This window comes from Callospermophilus lateralis, unplaced genomic scaffold (genome assembly GCF_048772815.1).
Source record: "Callospermophilus lateralis isolate mCalLat2 unplaced genomic scaffold, mCalLat2.hap1 Scaffold_101, whole genome shotgun sequence".
Taxonomy (NCBI): Eukaryota; Metazoa; Chordata; class Mammalia; order Rodentia; family Sciuridae; genus Callospermophilus; species Callospermophilus lateralis.
Window position 1 is genome coordinate 3,883,493 of NW_027510272.1, and position 17,529 is coordinate 3,901,021.

Consider the following 17,529-nt stretch of genomic DNA (forward strand, 5'->3'; position numbering starts at 1 on the left):
GCCTTCAACATTATAGCAATCCAGAGGTCCACAGTGGCAGAGAGCAGGTAACTGGAAAAGGCATACATATGGCAGTGATTATGCTAAGCCAACAATAAACAAGACAGCAAAGCAGTACTTTTTTGTAAAAATTACCACAAAAGAAATTACTATTTCAGCCAATCTCTGAATACCATGAGGAAAGTAACTCTTAATCTTATCAGTGAAAAACAGATGTCAAGTTTATCAATATAGGGGGTTAGGAAGATGTGTAAGTCTATGAGATAAGATTCAAATTAACTCAGGAATTCTTTGTGAACATTATTATAAGGCATTCCCATAATAAGAACTCTTACTTTATAGCTTCCAACTTTACTTACTTTTGGTAGGGCTTCCACAAGTGTACATCTTAAGTTATATTTTTTTAAAAAGAAAACATTGTTTTTTTCTTTAAAATGTCCATGTAGGACCATGCTCATGTTATACTTTCCTGCCAGGTGTTTAAGTCCAAGTTGGTCAAAATTGAATTTGTTCCTATCTATTCTTAAGCATCAGCTGAGGTTCCTCAGAGATCACTCCAGGCACATGTGCAAAGCCTCTTGGCTCCTTTTGCTTTCCTCTACCAGTGGTGCCATTGGCCAGAATGGGTCAGAGTCCTGCTGGCAATATGTGGCTTCTCTTAGAAGCATCAGGAATGTTTCCATCTCGAATGACACTCCTCTTTTCATTATGTGCACGGGTTGGCTTCCTGTTCTCTAAGATCCTCTCAATCTCCTTGATCAGCAGATTGATTAATCAGAATGCAGGGCCTAGAGATGAGTCCCATCATTCTCTGGATTAATGGCTGATCTTAGAGGGCAAGGGCCAAAATTTTGGCTGCTTTCTTCCTTGACCCTTTTACTTCCTTGACCAAGTTTTTTGGTTTTAAACACCCAGCAAACCAGTTTCACCAGTCTTAAAGAGGGAGTAACAGGTTATAACTTCAATATCTATAATTTTACAGTTACTCCTTTCATTTAATTTGGGTCAGCGTTAGTACTGGAAGTTAGAATTTTATACTCTTTGTCCTGTAGGTGATGGCTTATTATCTCAAATTTATTTGTGTTGTTTTTGTTTCTTTCTTTGTTTGTTTTGTTTTGTTTTGTTTAGAAGCAGTAGTTATGCAAAACACTAAAGGCAACAGTTATAAAGTTTACAGGGAAAATGCAGAATAAAATTAATGGAACAAAAATATTCAATTTGTATAATACCTATGAATCAAGATACATGATTTTAACATATCGAGCTTACTTATTTATATGTTATATCCCCTGTTTGAGATCACAGTAATCTTTACAACAAAAATCAATCTTTTGAACACAAATTTAAATGCATTGAAGTCTAAACTATTTTAGAGCCATTCTAACATGGAGTGAGGTGGGAAGCAGAGCCTTATCTCAGGTAAGACAGGGCTCATCTCATATAACACAATACAACATTACATCTGAAACATGAATCAAAGAAAGGCTAGGAGGGCTGTGAGAACTTTTTAACATTCTTTTTGTGGAAAACGTGGCAAAATGCTTCCATGTTTTATAGTGTCACCTTTAAACAGATCAGGATCTCCTCATTATCTTTCAAAAAAGGCATTTAAATTCCAATTCCAGGAAGAGTAACAAAAAAAATTATATATACCTTATTGACAACAGGCTACTTTACTCAGCCATAAAACATCAAATGACATAAATAAATACCAACCAAATTTGTTTTTTCTATATAAATCCATGTCTTTTGCTACAGATAATTTAGGTTGAAGAATAGCAATTTGGCAAAGTGCTCTCTTTACATATAACTATTTAACATTTACAGTACATTTTAGAATACAAAGTGTATATTAACAGTAATCACAGGTATGCATGGGTTAACAAAAATTAAAGATAACCTTAAATCTCTTGTACATTTATAAAACAGTGTTAAGGACCAGAAATTTACTTAGTCATAGCAAAAAGATATAGGTCTTTAAATGACAGTATGGCCCTTATATGTCAGATATAATGTATAAAAGAGAGAACTTATTGGTTATCTTGCCAGTAAACTTACATAAACTTTCATTTTTTAACTTTTACATAGCACTTAGTTGTTTGTTTAACCAGTTTACAAAGTAATTAATTATGATTTGAAAATAGACACAGCCCCAGTTCCTTGAAGACTTAGTTTCCCTGAGTAATAAAAACTAACAAGTACAAGAAAATTATCTTACTAGATAAGAGCAGATCAATGTTTCAGACTTTGCTTTATATCATTATATTAAAGCTCATATAACTTTAACTGATGATGCTAATTATAGCCAATTTAATCACAAGCACAAACTTCTTGAGATTTACCTTCCACAAACCTTCTGTGCTTAATTAAATTTTCACAATTTATATCCTTAGTTTTTTCCTCTTTCATCTTAAACTTTAGCTACTTTCTCATCCAGAAACATTTCTTTTACCTTCTAATTTTTTGTACTAAAATATGCTTCCATACCAATAATTTTCTTTTTTTTATCTCTTCTAGTTTTGGATTCTTAAGTTTATATTCTGAAACAATCCTTATGAATTGTGTTTGTGCATTTAGTTTACACAATAAATTTTTTTATTGGTTATTCAAAACATTACAAATATTGCAGAATTACATCGGTTATACATCCACATTTTTACATAATACCATAATAGTAACTGTTGTATTCTGCTACCTTTCCTATCCTCTACTATCCCCCCTCCCCTCCCCTCCCATCTTCTTTCTCTACCCCATCTACTGTAATTCATTTCTCTCCTTGTTTTTTTTCCCATTCCCCTCACAACCTCTTATATGTAATTTTACACAATAAATTTTAATCCCAGAAGAGGGCTAGACAATCCAGCACATACAACAATTGTGCCTTAATAGTTTGGTACAGTTATTTATTCTGTCAGTCTCCTCAGACATTTAGTTTAATGGGATACTGTAGCAAGAATTGCTTTGCCCCAGTGATGAACATACCTTGCCAAATGGGGTGTCTTGTCAGATCTCAAAAGGGGAGACTATTTCTGTCCCCAAGTCATAAACTGACAGTGCTGGAACATACTGCTACATCCTTTGTGGCCAGAAGTCTCCACCCCCCAGTAAAAAAAGGGTCTGGAATGTAGGACACAGGTCTGGTTCTCTTTGGCCATTTTTCTACAGCCGTGGCAACTTTTCTGGAATTCCCTCCCACCCCAATTTAGGGCTGGTGTTCTTGGCCCACAGTGAGATAATCTTCATCTACTTGGAGCCAGGCTGAGAAACAGTGTTGAGACTGCCAGAACTGGGTTTAAAGGATTTAAATCATCTTCTTACACTTTCTTCTGGTGTTCTGCTATTCATGCACACCAGAGGCAATGCCTTTTGATGGCTTTAACTTAGTTTCTGCTGGTTCAGAACCATTATCATGCAATTTCCTAAATGCTTATACATACAGAATCTCTTTAACATATTTTACCGCTGACAGACCATCTTCATGACAAGATTGTATAATAATCCAGAAAAACTATTCAAAGACTACATTACAGTAAACCATCATTCTTGCAGACATGCTTATACATATAGATGGCCCATCCAGCCAAGATCTCTGCTCAAGTCCTACCATGAATATCTATGCAACATGGCCCACATCTCTAAGGATTAATCAATGTCAAAAAGATACAGAAAGAGAGTCACCAAAACTGGAGCTGTGGGAGTTCTGTGTTTAGGATTGGGGTCTACAAACTTTGTGATTGTGACATGCTTGGTGACTAGGAAGTTTCTGTGTAAAGGTACAGAATTCCTGGCTGCTAGGAGATACCTAGACACAGGGAAACTCCTATGCAAAAGCAGGGGATGCCTGGATGCCATAGAATTTTTCTTCACAAGTGTACCCTGCTTCCTAGACCCAGGATACCCAGTTGTCTCCCTTTGAGGTAATAAGATAACTATTCAGGCACTACCTGGTTTTCATGGTAATGTCCTTGGATGTGAGAGGCTCTGGTGTTTGTATTAATCTGGACCTTATCTCAGTTAGCTAGCCCTCCAGTTAAAGAAATACTAATATAGTCATGGTAATGAGAGGTATGTGTTCTTTGAGTTAATAAACTCCCAGGCAGGAAGGGAGGAACAGACACTTCACTTCTACACTTCTTCTTCAGCATTTTACTTTACTCCTCTCTGCTCCGCCTCTGTCTGCCCACTGATACTTTGTGTCTGTGTCTGTTCTTTTGTGCATCTCCCCACAGGTTTTCTCCACAGGTGTTCCTTTACAGCTGGTGCCCAACATGGGACAGGAGACCCCACATGTCCTCCCAGTCTTCAAAAAGTTTGGGAAAACAAAATCAGCCCTGGCAGAAATCCTTCCAGATGTTGGAGGTAATGAGGGAAGGGAGTGGTTGATACTGGCCCAAAGAGGGCATTAGAGGTATCTTTTCATCAGCTGGTGTGAATCCCTAATCAGTGATTCCATGAGAAATTTTCTGTCAGATGCACAAATGCATCATTGGACTGAACTTTCTTTCCTACTTTGCAAGGCTAGACATACTGTAAGTAATAATAATCTTACTTCCTTACTCTTCCAAGGAAGAGATAAGATCTCACTATCCCTCCTATCCAAAAAGTAGATCACTAAATTTGAAAGACTGGGAGGAGATAGGTGAAATAATTCATAAGCAGCCACATGCTTGTATACCCATGTTACAAACTTGGTTGCTTTGTAGGGATGCAACTGATAAGACCTCACTTTCTCACTACTCTTCTCTTTCAGCGCCTGGCTGTCTGGTCCCTTATAGCCTCCAGGTTTACTTACTTTGGGTAGGGCTGTCATAAGTGTACATCTTTTTTTTTAATTTTTAAATCTTTTTTTTTAATATTTTTATGTCTTTATTTGTATGTGGTGCTGAAGATCAAACCCAGTGCCTCACACATGCTAGGTGAGCACTCTACCACTGAGCCACAGCCTCAGCCCATAAGTGTACATCCTAGGTTACATTTTTTTAGAAAAAAAATTGTTTTTTTTTTTTTTTAAATTGTCCATGTAGGACCATGCTTATGTTTTACTCTCCTGCCAGGTGTTTAAGGCCAAGTTGGTCAAAACTGACCTTGTTCCTATCTACTCTTATGAGTCAGCTGAGGTTCCTCAGAGATCACTCCAGGCACATGTGCAAAGCCTCTTTGCTCCTTTAGCTTTCCTCTACTAGTCATAATTGATAGATCACATGCGTTAAGCTGGAATCCAAACAGAACCTGTTGGTGTAAGCATAGCAGTCTATCCTTTTCCCCCATGTGATAGAGGCATAGGTTCTTTTTATCCTGGGTCTGGTGGAACTCTATATTTTACATAAATTTGGTAATGGCTGTTTGGGAATAAAATATCTACCCAAAGCAGATGACCAATTGTGAGCATTAACTTTGTATTGCATATTGTGTTCATTAACTGTAAATAAAACAATATTTAAAGCATTATTAATATGAAAGAGGTTAGATCCCCCCCTTTTTTTAAAAAAAGGCAAGTCTTAATAGTACAAAGTGCTCATTTAACCAAAGCCTGTCCAGTAGGATTTTGAGAAATTCTATGATTTAAAATTGATTACAAAATTGTGCAAAAACACAAGCTGTATATGCATTATCTGTTTTTAAATGAGAAGACTTGCCTGTAGTGGCAAAGCAGAGTAATAATTAAGAAATATAATCAGATACTTTTGTAGACCTGTGGGCATTAGCTCAAATAAACCCAAAGTGAGTATCAATAAAAACATAAAGAAAGAAACAAGGATGAAAAGAAGGGAGATGAATAACATCCATTTGTCAAAGTATATTAGAACGTAGGCTCAATGGATTCAATGATTCCCAAATAGGGGCCTGAAAGGGTACACAATGAGAACAGTCATTAATTGTAGCATGAGCCTGTTGAGAAGAGATGAAAGACAATTTCATTAGTGACTGAGCATTTTGATGAAAAGATCAATGGAATTCTACAACATCTGAAAACAAAGGACAAAGGAATTTCACAGCTTCATCTGCATGAATGTTGCCCTCCATCAAAGGTCCAGGAATTTTGGTGTCTGCTGCATGTATGAGCAAGGAAAATAGGAGACATACAATGCTGCAAAAGAATTTAAAGGATTAAAAAAAGAGATATAGTAAATTGTAATCCAAATGAGGACATGACACAGCTATAAAAATATGAGGAACATCCCACTTGAATCAAGTGTGAAATATGATATATCAAGAACTATGTAATGTTTTGAACAACCAACAATAAAAATTAATTAAAAAAATATGAGGAACAAATTTAGTTTTATATTGAGAATCTAAAATGATGTTCAATGTAGTAGAAAATAATCTCAGCATTAGGATAAAGGTGGCTAATGAAGCTTGCTGTGGAGAGATCTGAGGCAGGGATTAATAGTTATTTCATTTACCATTAATAAAAATAGATATTACTCCTCTTTGTTTACCTCTACCTGTGTACACCATTAGTCCATCTACAAGAGGAATGTATAAATTAAGAAAGAGGGATATAATTAAGTAATCTGATATAACAAAGAGAATTAGCCTTGAAGAGGCATATTAAAGGCAATTGGTGCTAAAAAGTCAGTAAATACAACTTGATAGTAGGGTGAAACTGTAGGTATTGGAGATATAAATTTTTTTTATAAGTAAGGTATAAAACATGAATTTCCATGCCTGTTAAGGATAAAATTTTAGTATGACAATCACCAATTAATTGAGCATACATAACAGCAAAAGGCAAAAAATTACAGCCTGAAAAATAAGGACAATATAATAATATAATTATATAATTTTATATATATATATATATATATATATATATAATTTTTTTATTATACTGCAAAAGCATAAGGTGTTTTAACAAAAATTATTAATGACAATGGTACATTAGATATTGAAAGTTGATCCACCATTATTGTTTACAATCCTTCTTAATTTTCTGTAAAACCTGTTTTAAAGAAGGAGTTAAATAAACAAAGGAGAGGCTGGGTCCTCTTGTTTCTTTAACAACTGGAAAAAAGGAGAGATCAGATGGGTGTCAGCTGTAATTTTTTGTTTATTTATTTAAGAAACCATGCTTATGAAGATTAATCTCATTTATGTTAAATTTAATTTATTTATTTTAATTGTAAAATAAAAATACCAGAGGAACATGATTAATAATATTAACCATCACTTTCCTGTTGAATAAAAATTTTAGAAGTAATGGAAGTTATATTTTATATATTTTTTAGAAATTAAGACTTTATTGTTTGGCCACCTAAAAAACCTAGGAATCAGAACCTTAAAGACATCTATATATTTATTTAATTATTTCATTTGAATTAAAGTATTTGGATCCATTTAATTTTTTAAAATTTTATTGATAAGCACTCATTTGTTTAAATGTCAATTTAATACCAAGTATATAATATATAGACATAAGACAGGCCTGCATAATTGGAAATGTCAGTTATAAAATCCAACAGCCATGATGGACACTGAAATTAAAGGTTTCAGATAGCTGAATTTTTGTCCTTGATAGTTATCAGACTTATTCCCAACATAATCATGTTCATATCCTTCTAAGAATTTATTAAAAGAAAATTTTAATGTATTTGAGAGTTAACTCTGGAGAAATTGACCTTTGGATAAAGACAGAATGTAAAAACCTTTATAGTTAAATAAAACAAGACTGATCAGAAAAATACATCAACTTACATAGAATATTTAAAAATATACATCATCATAATATTAACTTCTTTATCAGGTCAGAGCGTAAAGAGTCAGTTGAAAGCCTGTGAAATTCTTTAAAAAAATGTTTTTTTAAAAAAAGAAAGCGTGGGACTGGTGTTATGGCTTAGTGATACAGGGCTTGCCTAGCACATGCGAGGCCCTGGATTTGATCCTCAACACCCCATAAAAATAAATAAAATAAAGATATTGTGTCCAACTGCAACTAAAAAATAAATATTAAAAAAAAAAGAAAAGAAAGCTTGTACATTTGGAATCTTTCTACTTTTCTCTTTCTGTCCTGTAACATTAGGGAGGAACTGGTTAAGAAAGCTGGTTGAAAACAGAGAAGATAACCAGCCAAGTGGCTTGGATTTAAAAGAGACATTTTTTTTCCTTCTTATGTGTAAACTGTTTTTTTATAACCAAATAAATCATATAGGGCCTATAATTCATATTTTAAGTATAAGGCTAGGAAAGTTAGAGATCCTGTAGAAGTTAAAAAGTAAGGAAAACTGTTGTAACCATTTAAAAAAAAATAAGACTATTCTCTTAAAGGCTGGTGTTGTAGTTTATATTCTTTCTGGGGAGTTCTTTTTTTCTTTTTGTTTTAAATCTTTCAAATCTTGTAATAGTTTCCACTTATGGTTGAATATAAGGAATGCTTTGTTGTGGATTGGTAAGAACAGAGCATGGTAGCCACAGGGAGCTTTTGGTCACTTGTCTGTTTTTGTTTTCTCTCCCAGACTAGGTGGCCTTTTGAGGCAGTGCATAAGACCATACCATAAAAGTATTTATTTCTATGACATTAGTATTTGTGTCAGATAATCCTGTAAGACTGCTCATTTAAACAAAGAGTTAATATAAGTCTACTTTCAGTAACTTATAAACATGCTCCAATAACTGTAGAGTGGAACCTTGCATTTCCCCTTTCATTTAAATGTTGTTGAGCTGAAATATGGAAAATTACAATAAATTGAGCAATAGAGATTTTTTGGAGGGAGGTTGGAAAAAATGGATTCTCCCTTCTTTTGCCCTGGGTTGGTAGGTTGCAACTCTTTAAATACAGCAAAGGGTAATTATTCATATTTTGGTTGCTTAATAGGACAGACAGATAATATATAACTCCCCTTCCTCCACAGCTTGTCCCAAACATTCTATTAACTTGGATCTAGTAGAGGGTGGGGTGGCTGCCAAAGCAAGCCATGGAGGCAATAGCAGTGAATTACTTAAAGGAACCCTGTACCCAAGAGGCTCCAGAACAGTTAAGGCATCCTGTTACTGCCAAAGCTGTGCTGCTGTGATGGGAGTGGTGCTGCATACCCAGGCACAGGAGGAAAAGAGCAGGCAGGTTAAGAAACAGAGGCCTTATCAATAACATCATGACAAAAAAAACAAGCTTGTAGCACAGGTATCAGTGCTCATGGCTCCTCATGAAGCCTTTCACCTATCTTCTCCCAATCTTTCAAGTTTAGTGATGAACTTTCTGGATAAAAAGGACAATAAATGCTTATCTCTGTCAGAAAAGCAGCAAGTTCAGCATTACTTACAGTTATGTCCAGTCTTGCTAAGTAGGAGAGAAAGCTCAACCCAATGACATCATTGAGCATCAGTTTGAGAATTACCCATAGATTAGGGATCATTACCAGCTGATGAAAGATGCACGTCAAAAGCCTGTTCCAGGCATAAGTAAGCTACTCCCTTCCTCTTACCTGTTAAAGTGTCCATGAGGGTCTCTATTAGGGTGAATTCTGTTCTTCAAAACTCTCTGTGCACTGGGAGGCCATGTGGGGAGAGAACTCTTCTCATGCCCCAACATTGAGCACCAATTGTAGTGAAAATAAAAGGAGACACAGAGACAGGATGCAGAGGCAGGAAAAGAAGTCACTGCTCCTCCAAGCAGCTGCTTTTATTTATATCAAAAGTTACATTAGTTTGTTAATGCCATGACTACATTATTATTTAGTATTCATTTAATCCCAGGTACTAGATAACTTCGATCACAGTCCAGGCTGATAAGACACAGAGCCTTTTTCTCTAAGGATATTACCATAGTAGCTAGATACTGCACCTGTATAGTTATCTTCTAGCTTCAAGGAGAAACCACTGGGCATTCCAAAAGTGGAAAACAGAGCACCTGTTACCCCCTGGGAGTTTTCTCACCAGAGGAATGCTTCCCTGTACATTTCCATGGTCAGAATACCTACATAAAACATTATCTTAGAAAGGCTTATACCTATAGGTGACTCTTTAACTCCCCTTACCTCAACAGACAAACTCCAATTGCAAGATTGTACAAAAAAGACACAGAGAGGAAAAAATAAGAGTGGAACCCAAAAACCAAAGAAAACAGACAGAAATCTTTAAATTGTCAAGCCAGGATCTTTCCCAAGAGACTACCTATAGAATCAATGCAGCATTGGCCATGTATCAAAAGGGGCAGTAACAGATACAAACAAAAACAAAAACAAAAACACAGACTATGATGGAATTCCCACACCCACAGCCAACAAACAGATAAGAACCTAAAACAAATCAAAACAGAATAAATATACCCTTGGTTCTCAATTCCTGCTTAACCATGGCTCCTACACCAGTGGTACCTAGATGTCCCAGAATGAGGAACCAGATATTCCCACAGAGAGGAGTCAGATATTCCCACAGAGAGGAATCAGATGTGTGGAATCAAGGGTTTTGGTGTGCACACCAGGGAACTTACCAGATGGCCAAAGATGTCATCACTTTGCTGAGTTCAGTGTCCTTTTCATCAAAGTGGACCATGATGAAAAAACCTATACCTATCAGGGAGAGAAGGCAGGACATCCACAAAACAAAAGAAACTTTAGTATTTTGCTGTGATGGTCCCTCATTCACTCCATTTGCTCACAGGAATAGCTTCTCTGGTGTAACCCAAACAAATTTGTTGCTGAAATCTTGATCCTTATCCCTGATGCCAATCTAATAATGAGACATGCATTTGAGGGGAGAAGAAGAAGAAGAAGGAGGAGGAGGAGGAGGAGGAGGAGGAGGAGGAGGAGGAGGAGGAGGAGGAGAAAGAGAAGGAGAAGGAGAAGGAGGAGAAGAAGAAGAAGTTTAATGCTTTTCCATCAAAGAAGGAACACAGCACTCCTGTCCCAGAGGCTGAGATTCTGCCCATTAGCAGGAATTTTGAAACCTCTTTTAAAACACCCTCTCTGTGCTGGGTGTAGTGGCATATACCTGTATTCTCAGTGGCTTGGGAGGCTAAGGCAGGAGGAGAGCAAGTTCAAAGTCAGGTGTAGCAACTTAGTGATGTCCAGAGCAACTCAGTGAGACTCTGTCTCTAAATAAAATATAAAATAGGGTGGGGATGTGGTTCAGTGTTTAAGAACTTCTGGATTTAATCCCTAGTAATAAATAAATAAACAAACAAGCAAACAAACAGACCACCTCTGTTGTCCGTGATGGGCTGAATCACAGCCTCTGGGACAGGAATCTCCTATGTTTCTCCTTTATTAGCAAAGCAATAAAACTTCTTTTTCCTTTTTCAGGGACAAGGACCAAGATTTTGGTAGAAAAATTAGCGACCCACAAAGGGATCTGAAGGCAACCCTTGATCTGTCTTTCTTTGGCAGACCTGGCACTCCAAGCAACCTCACTTCCCTGCTGAGGATGCAAGGTACCTGGAAAACTTGACAGCCAACTACTGGAGAGATAGGAGAGAGATGATTTTGCCTTGGGTCAAACAGGAGGAGTTATCCTGTGAGTAAAGGGAGGATTGAGGGACCCTCACAGCAGCTACTGAAGCTCCTTTTTCTTCAGGGAACTCCTACATTCTTTCCTTGAACAGTACAGGTTTCTCCATCTTGGTCCACTTTGAGAAAAATGAAACTGAACTCAATAAAGTCATAACATTCCAGCCACCTGTTAAGTACTCTAGTGTGCACTCGATTCTACATATCTGGCTCCTCTTTATGGGAAAGCTAGCCCCTCTTTGTAGGAACATCTTTGGAACTGCTGGTGTAGGAGTCATGGTTAAGTGGGACTCAAGAACATAGGGGACTGGGGTTGTAGTTCAGTGGTGGAGCACTTGTCTGGCATGTGTGGGACATTGGGTTTGATCCTCAGCACCACATAAAAATAAATAAAGGTATTGTCTCCAACTAAAACAAAAAATAAAAAAAAGAACAACCAAGAGATATTTACTCCATTCTGATCTGTTCTAGTTTCTTATCTATTTGTTGGCCTTGGAGTTGTAAATTCTCTCTGATTGTCTGTGTTTTTGTTTGGATCTATTACTGTCCCTTTTAAGACATGGGCAATACTGCATTGATCCTATATGTAGTCTCTTTGGAAATATCTGGGGTGGTTTGTTTTGATTTTTTTTTTTTTAGTACCAGAGTTTGAACCCAGGAGCACTTAACCACTGAGCCATATCCCCAGACCTTTCTGATATTTAGAGACAGTGTTTTGCTGAGTTTCTTAGAGCCTTGCTAAGTTGCTGCAGTTGACTTTGAACTCATGATCCACCTACCTCAGTCTCCTGAGCTGCTGGGATTACAGGTGTGTGCCACTGTGCCTGGAGGCTGGTGTGTTTTAAAGGTTTCTATCTATTGGCCATAGTTTTGGGGGACCCTTTCTGGTTGTATGTCTCTGTAATTATTTTTGTAAAATATTTCAGTGGGAATCTGTTGGTCAGAGGTAAAGTTAGTGGAAGAAAGGGCCACCTATAATTATGAACCTATGAGCAATACTGTGTTGATCCTGTGAGAAGTGTTTTGGAAAGACCTTGGCTGAAAGAGTCATCTATGGGTATAAATCAAAAAAAAAAGATAATGCTCTACTGTAATGATATAATCTCTGAAGAGTTTTCTGAATTATTACATGATCTTGCAGTTGACGTTGGCCTGTACATACAAGTCTTTCTGTTTCAAAGTTCCTGTCTGTCAGCCATGGTTTTAGGGAACCTTTCTTGTTGTCTCTCTCTCTTTCTTTATTGTATCTGTTGCTGTTCCTTTTATACATGGACCAGCATCTATGTTGATCTTACCAGTAGCCTATTGCAGAGAGAGATCTTGGCTGAATGGGCCACTGATAGGTATAAGCCTGTCTATGAGAAATATGTTTTACTGTAACACTAGCCTTTAAATATTTTTTTTCTGGATTATTACATAATCTTGCATTCAGAGTTGGTCTGGAAGAGATTTTGCCTGGGCAGGCACTTACATAGTTACATGATAAGGAGTTTTGAACAGTCAAAAACTAAGTTGGTGATACAAAAAGGCACTGCCTCTGGTATTCAAGGATAGCAGGGCACCAGAAGAAATGTTTAAATAAAAAAATCATTTAAAACCTGTGCTGGCAATCCCAGCAGTTTCTCTGCCTGACCTCAGACAACTGCAGATCATCTGGCTGTGGGTCAGAGACACCAGCCCTGGGCTTGAAAACAAAATCATATAATCTGCCTGAGCTGTATAAAATTGGACAAAGACAACCTGGCCTCTGCCCTGCCTTCCAGCTCCTTTGGTCCTTAGGGGATGAAGGCTACTGGCCACAAAAGTCATTTTAACTTAGAGTTGACAGATCTATATATGCAATATATAATATATGTAGGCAATATTACTTAGCTTAACACAATGTACTATGAAGATTTAAATTACATGAAATTTTCATTTAAAATGTATATATAATTTATGTTAATTAATTTATTTCTGAAAATTATTCTTAGAGCATCTATGAAAATCAGAATATTAAACAAGCATAATCATCATTTCAAGTTATTTATCTATAAAAAAAAAACCAAAGTTCAACTGTTTTATATATATGCAAAAAAGGACATTATATTATGTACTTTTATCTGAACTATTTGATGTTAGGACAAACATATTTTTTATATTTTTTTTACAACTAAGAGAAATAAACATAATCCTGCTTAGCCAGCAAACCTGGGCAAAAGTGTATGCTAACAATTCTGAAGACATTATAAAATTTTTATTTACCAGAAAATTTAAAAACAGCTTATTTGTCAAAGATTTACCTAAGTCAGTGAATTAAAAGTTATTTGGGATAATTTAATAATTTTAATTTACATTAGCATATTTATCTGTGAGCCAATTAACAAGAGTTCTTCAGGAATTTTACTATGTAGACACAACATACAATTGCCACATATGTGTGTAACATGCATAAAACACAGAAAGATGAAGATCATTTCTTTCCACATTTTTATTGGTGCATTAAGGCTGTACATAACAGTGGGATTTGTAGCTACATATTCATACATGCACATAATATAACAACATAATTTGGCCAATATCACTCCCCAGCATTTTCCACCTCCCTATCTTCCTCCCACTCTTTGGTTCCTTTCTTCTACTGATCTCCCTTTGATTTTAGGAGATCCACCCCTACCTTTGAAAATTCACATCATTCTTTTTTATTATTAATAAACCCATTATTTTATTTCAATGACAAAAAAGAATATAAAGATTTTAATTATGAAGATTTTTCACTCATTAAGGGTTTCCCTTTTCTCTACTTCCCCCTTTAGTTCTCTTCTTCTTTTTTGTACTAATTAGTTATACATGACAATACAATTAATTTTGATACATCATACATAAATGAAACATAGCTTCTCATTGTGGTTGTACATGATGTAGAATTACACTGGTTATGTAATCATATATACACATAGGGTAAAAATGTCTAATTCATTCTACTATCATTCCTACCCCTATACCCCTTCCCCTCACTTCACTCCCCTCTGTATAATCCAAAGTACCTCTAGTCTTCTCCAGCTCTGCCCCCTTATTGTGAATTTGCATCCACATATTACAGAAAACATTTTGACTTTGGTTCTTTGGGATTGGCTCATTTTACTTAGCATGATATTCTCCAGTTCCATCCATTTATCAGCAAATGCTATAATTTCATTCTTCTTTTAGGCTGAGTAATATGCCATTGTGTGTATATACATATACTTTTTTATCCCTTCATGTTTTGAAGGGCACCTAAGTTGGTTTCATAGTTTACCTATTGTGAATTGAGCTGCTATAAACATTGATGTGGCCACATTACTGTAGTATGCTGATTTTTAAGTCCTTTGGGCATAAACCAAGGAGTGGAATAGCAAGGTCAAATGGTGGTTCCATTCAAGTTTTCTAAGGAATCTCCATACTGCTTTCCATAGAGGTTGCACCAGTTTGCAGTCCCACCAACAATGTGTGAGTATACCTTTCCCCCACATCCTTGCCCAGATTTATTGTTGCTTAAAACAAATATAGTGATTTTAGAGTGTTATTCGTGGAACAAAAAATGTTGTAATATAAATTTGCCAGTATATAGAAAGACAATTCATTCCAACTTATATTTCTGGCAAAATGGGACAAGGTAAAGACATTCTGTTTATATGATGAAACTTTAAAATGATCCATTGCCTTGATAGACTTATGAAGGCCATGAACCAAAATTTGGGATAAAACTGTTCCCATTGCACCTTGGTTGTTTCAAATGTTCCCTTTTATCATTTTATTGCTTTTTTCAGTCTCAAATGTGTTTTGAGATAACTCTTGATATTACATGTTAGGTAAGATTTGTTGAAATAAATTTCCAAGCAAACTTGAATAACAAAATTATCTTAATATAAGCAAAATGTTAACAGATTCAAAGTAAAGAAAAAATAAAGTTAGAAGGCCTCTAAATGTTAATCCTATAATTGCAGCTCAAGAATGGTGTTTTCCCTTGGAATGAAACCACCATTTGACCCAGTTATCCCACTCCTTGGTCTCTAGTCAAAAGACTTACATAAATCTGCATACTACAATGACGGAATCACATCAGTGTTTAGAGCAGCTCAATTTACAATAGCTGAGCTCTGGGTTTGGGGGGATTGTCTTATTTCACTTAGCATAATAGTCTCCAGTTTCATCTATTTACTGGCAAATGCCATAATTTCATTCTTCTTTATTGCTGAGTAATATGCCATTGTGTATATATACCACATTTTCTTTAACCATTCATCTGTTGCAGGGTACTTAGGTTGGTTCCTTAGCTAAGTTTGTGAATTGAGGTGCTCTCAATATTGATGTGGCTATGTCATTATACTATGCTGATTTTAAGTCTTTTAGGTATAAAACAAGTTGTGGGATATCTGGGTCAAATGGTGATTCCATTCTAAGATTTCTGAGAAATTTCTACCCTGCTTTCCATAGTGGTTTCCCCAATTTGCAGTCTTACCAACAATGTGTGAGTGTAGCTTTTTCCCCACATCCTCACCAATATTTATTGTTACTTGTATTCTTGATAATTGCCATACTGACTGGAGATGGAATATCAGTGTGGTTTGAATGTACACTTCTCTAATTGCTAGAGATGTTGAACATTTTTTCATGTATTTGTTGATCAATCCTCTTTCTTCTTCTGTAAAGTGTCTTTTCAGTTCCTTTGCTCATTTATTGATTATCTTATTTGTCTTTATGGTGTTAAGTTTTTTGAGTTCTTTATATATTCTGGAGATTAATGCTCTATCTGAGGTCTAGGTGGTAAAGATTTTCTCCCATTATGTAGGCTTTCTCTTCACATTCTTGATTGTTTCCTTTGTTCTGAAGGAATTTTTTAGTTTCATACAATCCCATTTACTTATTCTGGATTTTACTTCTGAGCTTAGTCAGTTCCTAAGACAACATGATAAAGATTTAGGCCTACTTCTTCTTCTAGTAGACACAGGGTCTCTGGTCTAATGTCTAGGTCCTTAATCCAGTTAGAGTTGAGTTTTGTGCAGGATGAGAGATAGGGGTCTAATTTTATTTTATGGATTTTCAGGTTTTCCTGGATCCATTGTTGAAGAGGCTATTTTTTCTCCAATGTATGTTTATGGTGACTTTGTCTAGTATGAGATAACTCTTATGTCTGTGGTTATGTCTCTGTGTCTTCTACTCTATTCCATGAGTCTACTTTGGGTGCCAATACCATGCCATTTTTGTTACTATAGCTCTAGTATAATTTAAGGTCTGGTATTGTGATACCTCTTGCTTCATGTTTCTTGCTGAGGATTGCTTTGGCTATTCTGAACCTCTTATTTTTCCAAATAAATTTCATGACTGCTTTTTCTCTTTCTACAAAGAACATCTTAATAGGAATTGCACTAAATCTATATTGTGCTTTTGGTAGTAGAACCATTTGACAATATTGATTCTTCCTATCTTAGAACATGGGAGATTTTTCATCTTCTAATTTCTTCTTCAATTTCTTTAAAAGAAAAAATTTTTTAAATAATGATTTTTTTATGGATTAAAAAATGTGAAATGTACACTAGATTGGACCATAATATATAAAGGTGGGGTCACTGAAGGGGATATTTTCTTGCATGTTCTAGAAGTTGCATTATTTAGAATTTGTTTTGTTTTTCATCAAAATTCTATAATCTCTCTCAGGAAATGTTGGGGATTTTGTCAAGGCATTTTATTTTTCCAATTGAGCAAACAAATACACTAATTAGGGAGGGTATTAAAAGATCTTAAGTTGGTCAAGACAATTTTAATCATTCCAGGTGATATAGGTCCATTGTGACAGGTCCTTGCATGAAAAGGGATCATAAATTTTAAACATATAATATTCCAGGAGGAAATGTATTATTTTTAGAAAATCGCTGCCCACTAAAAATTTAAGAAAGCTGCTTTTAGTTGAATAATACCAGTATGCATGTTTTGAGCTATAAAATTTGCTGTTTAAAGGTTCTCTCTCCAAAGGGTCACCAACTGGGTCAATAGTCACTTTCTTATGTGTCTCAGGAAGGAAGCTAAATTCCCATTGGGGAAAGGGTGTTCAAGGTGCTGAGATGAC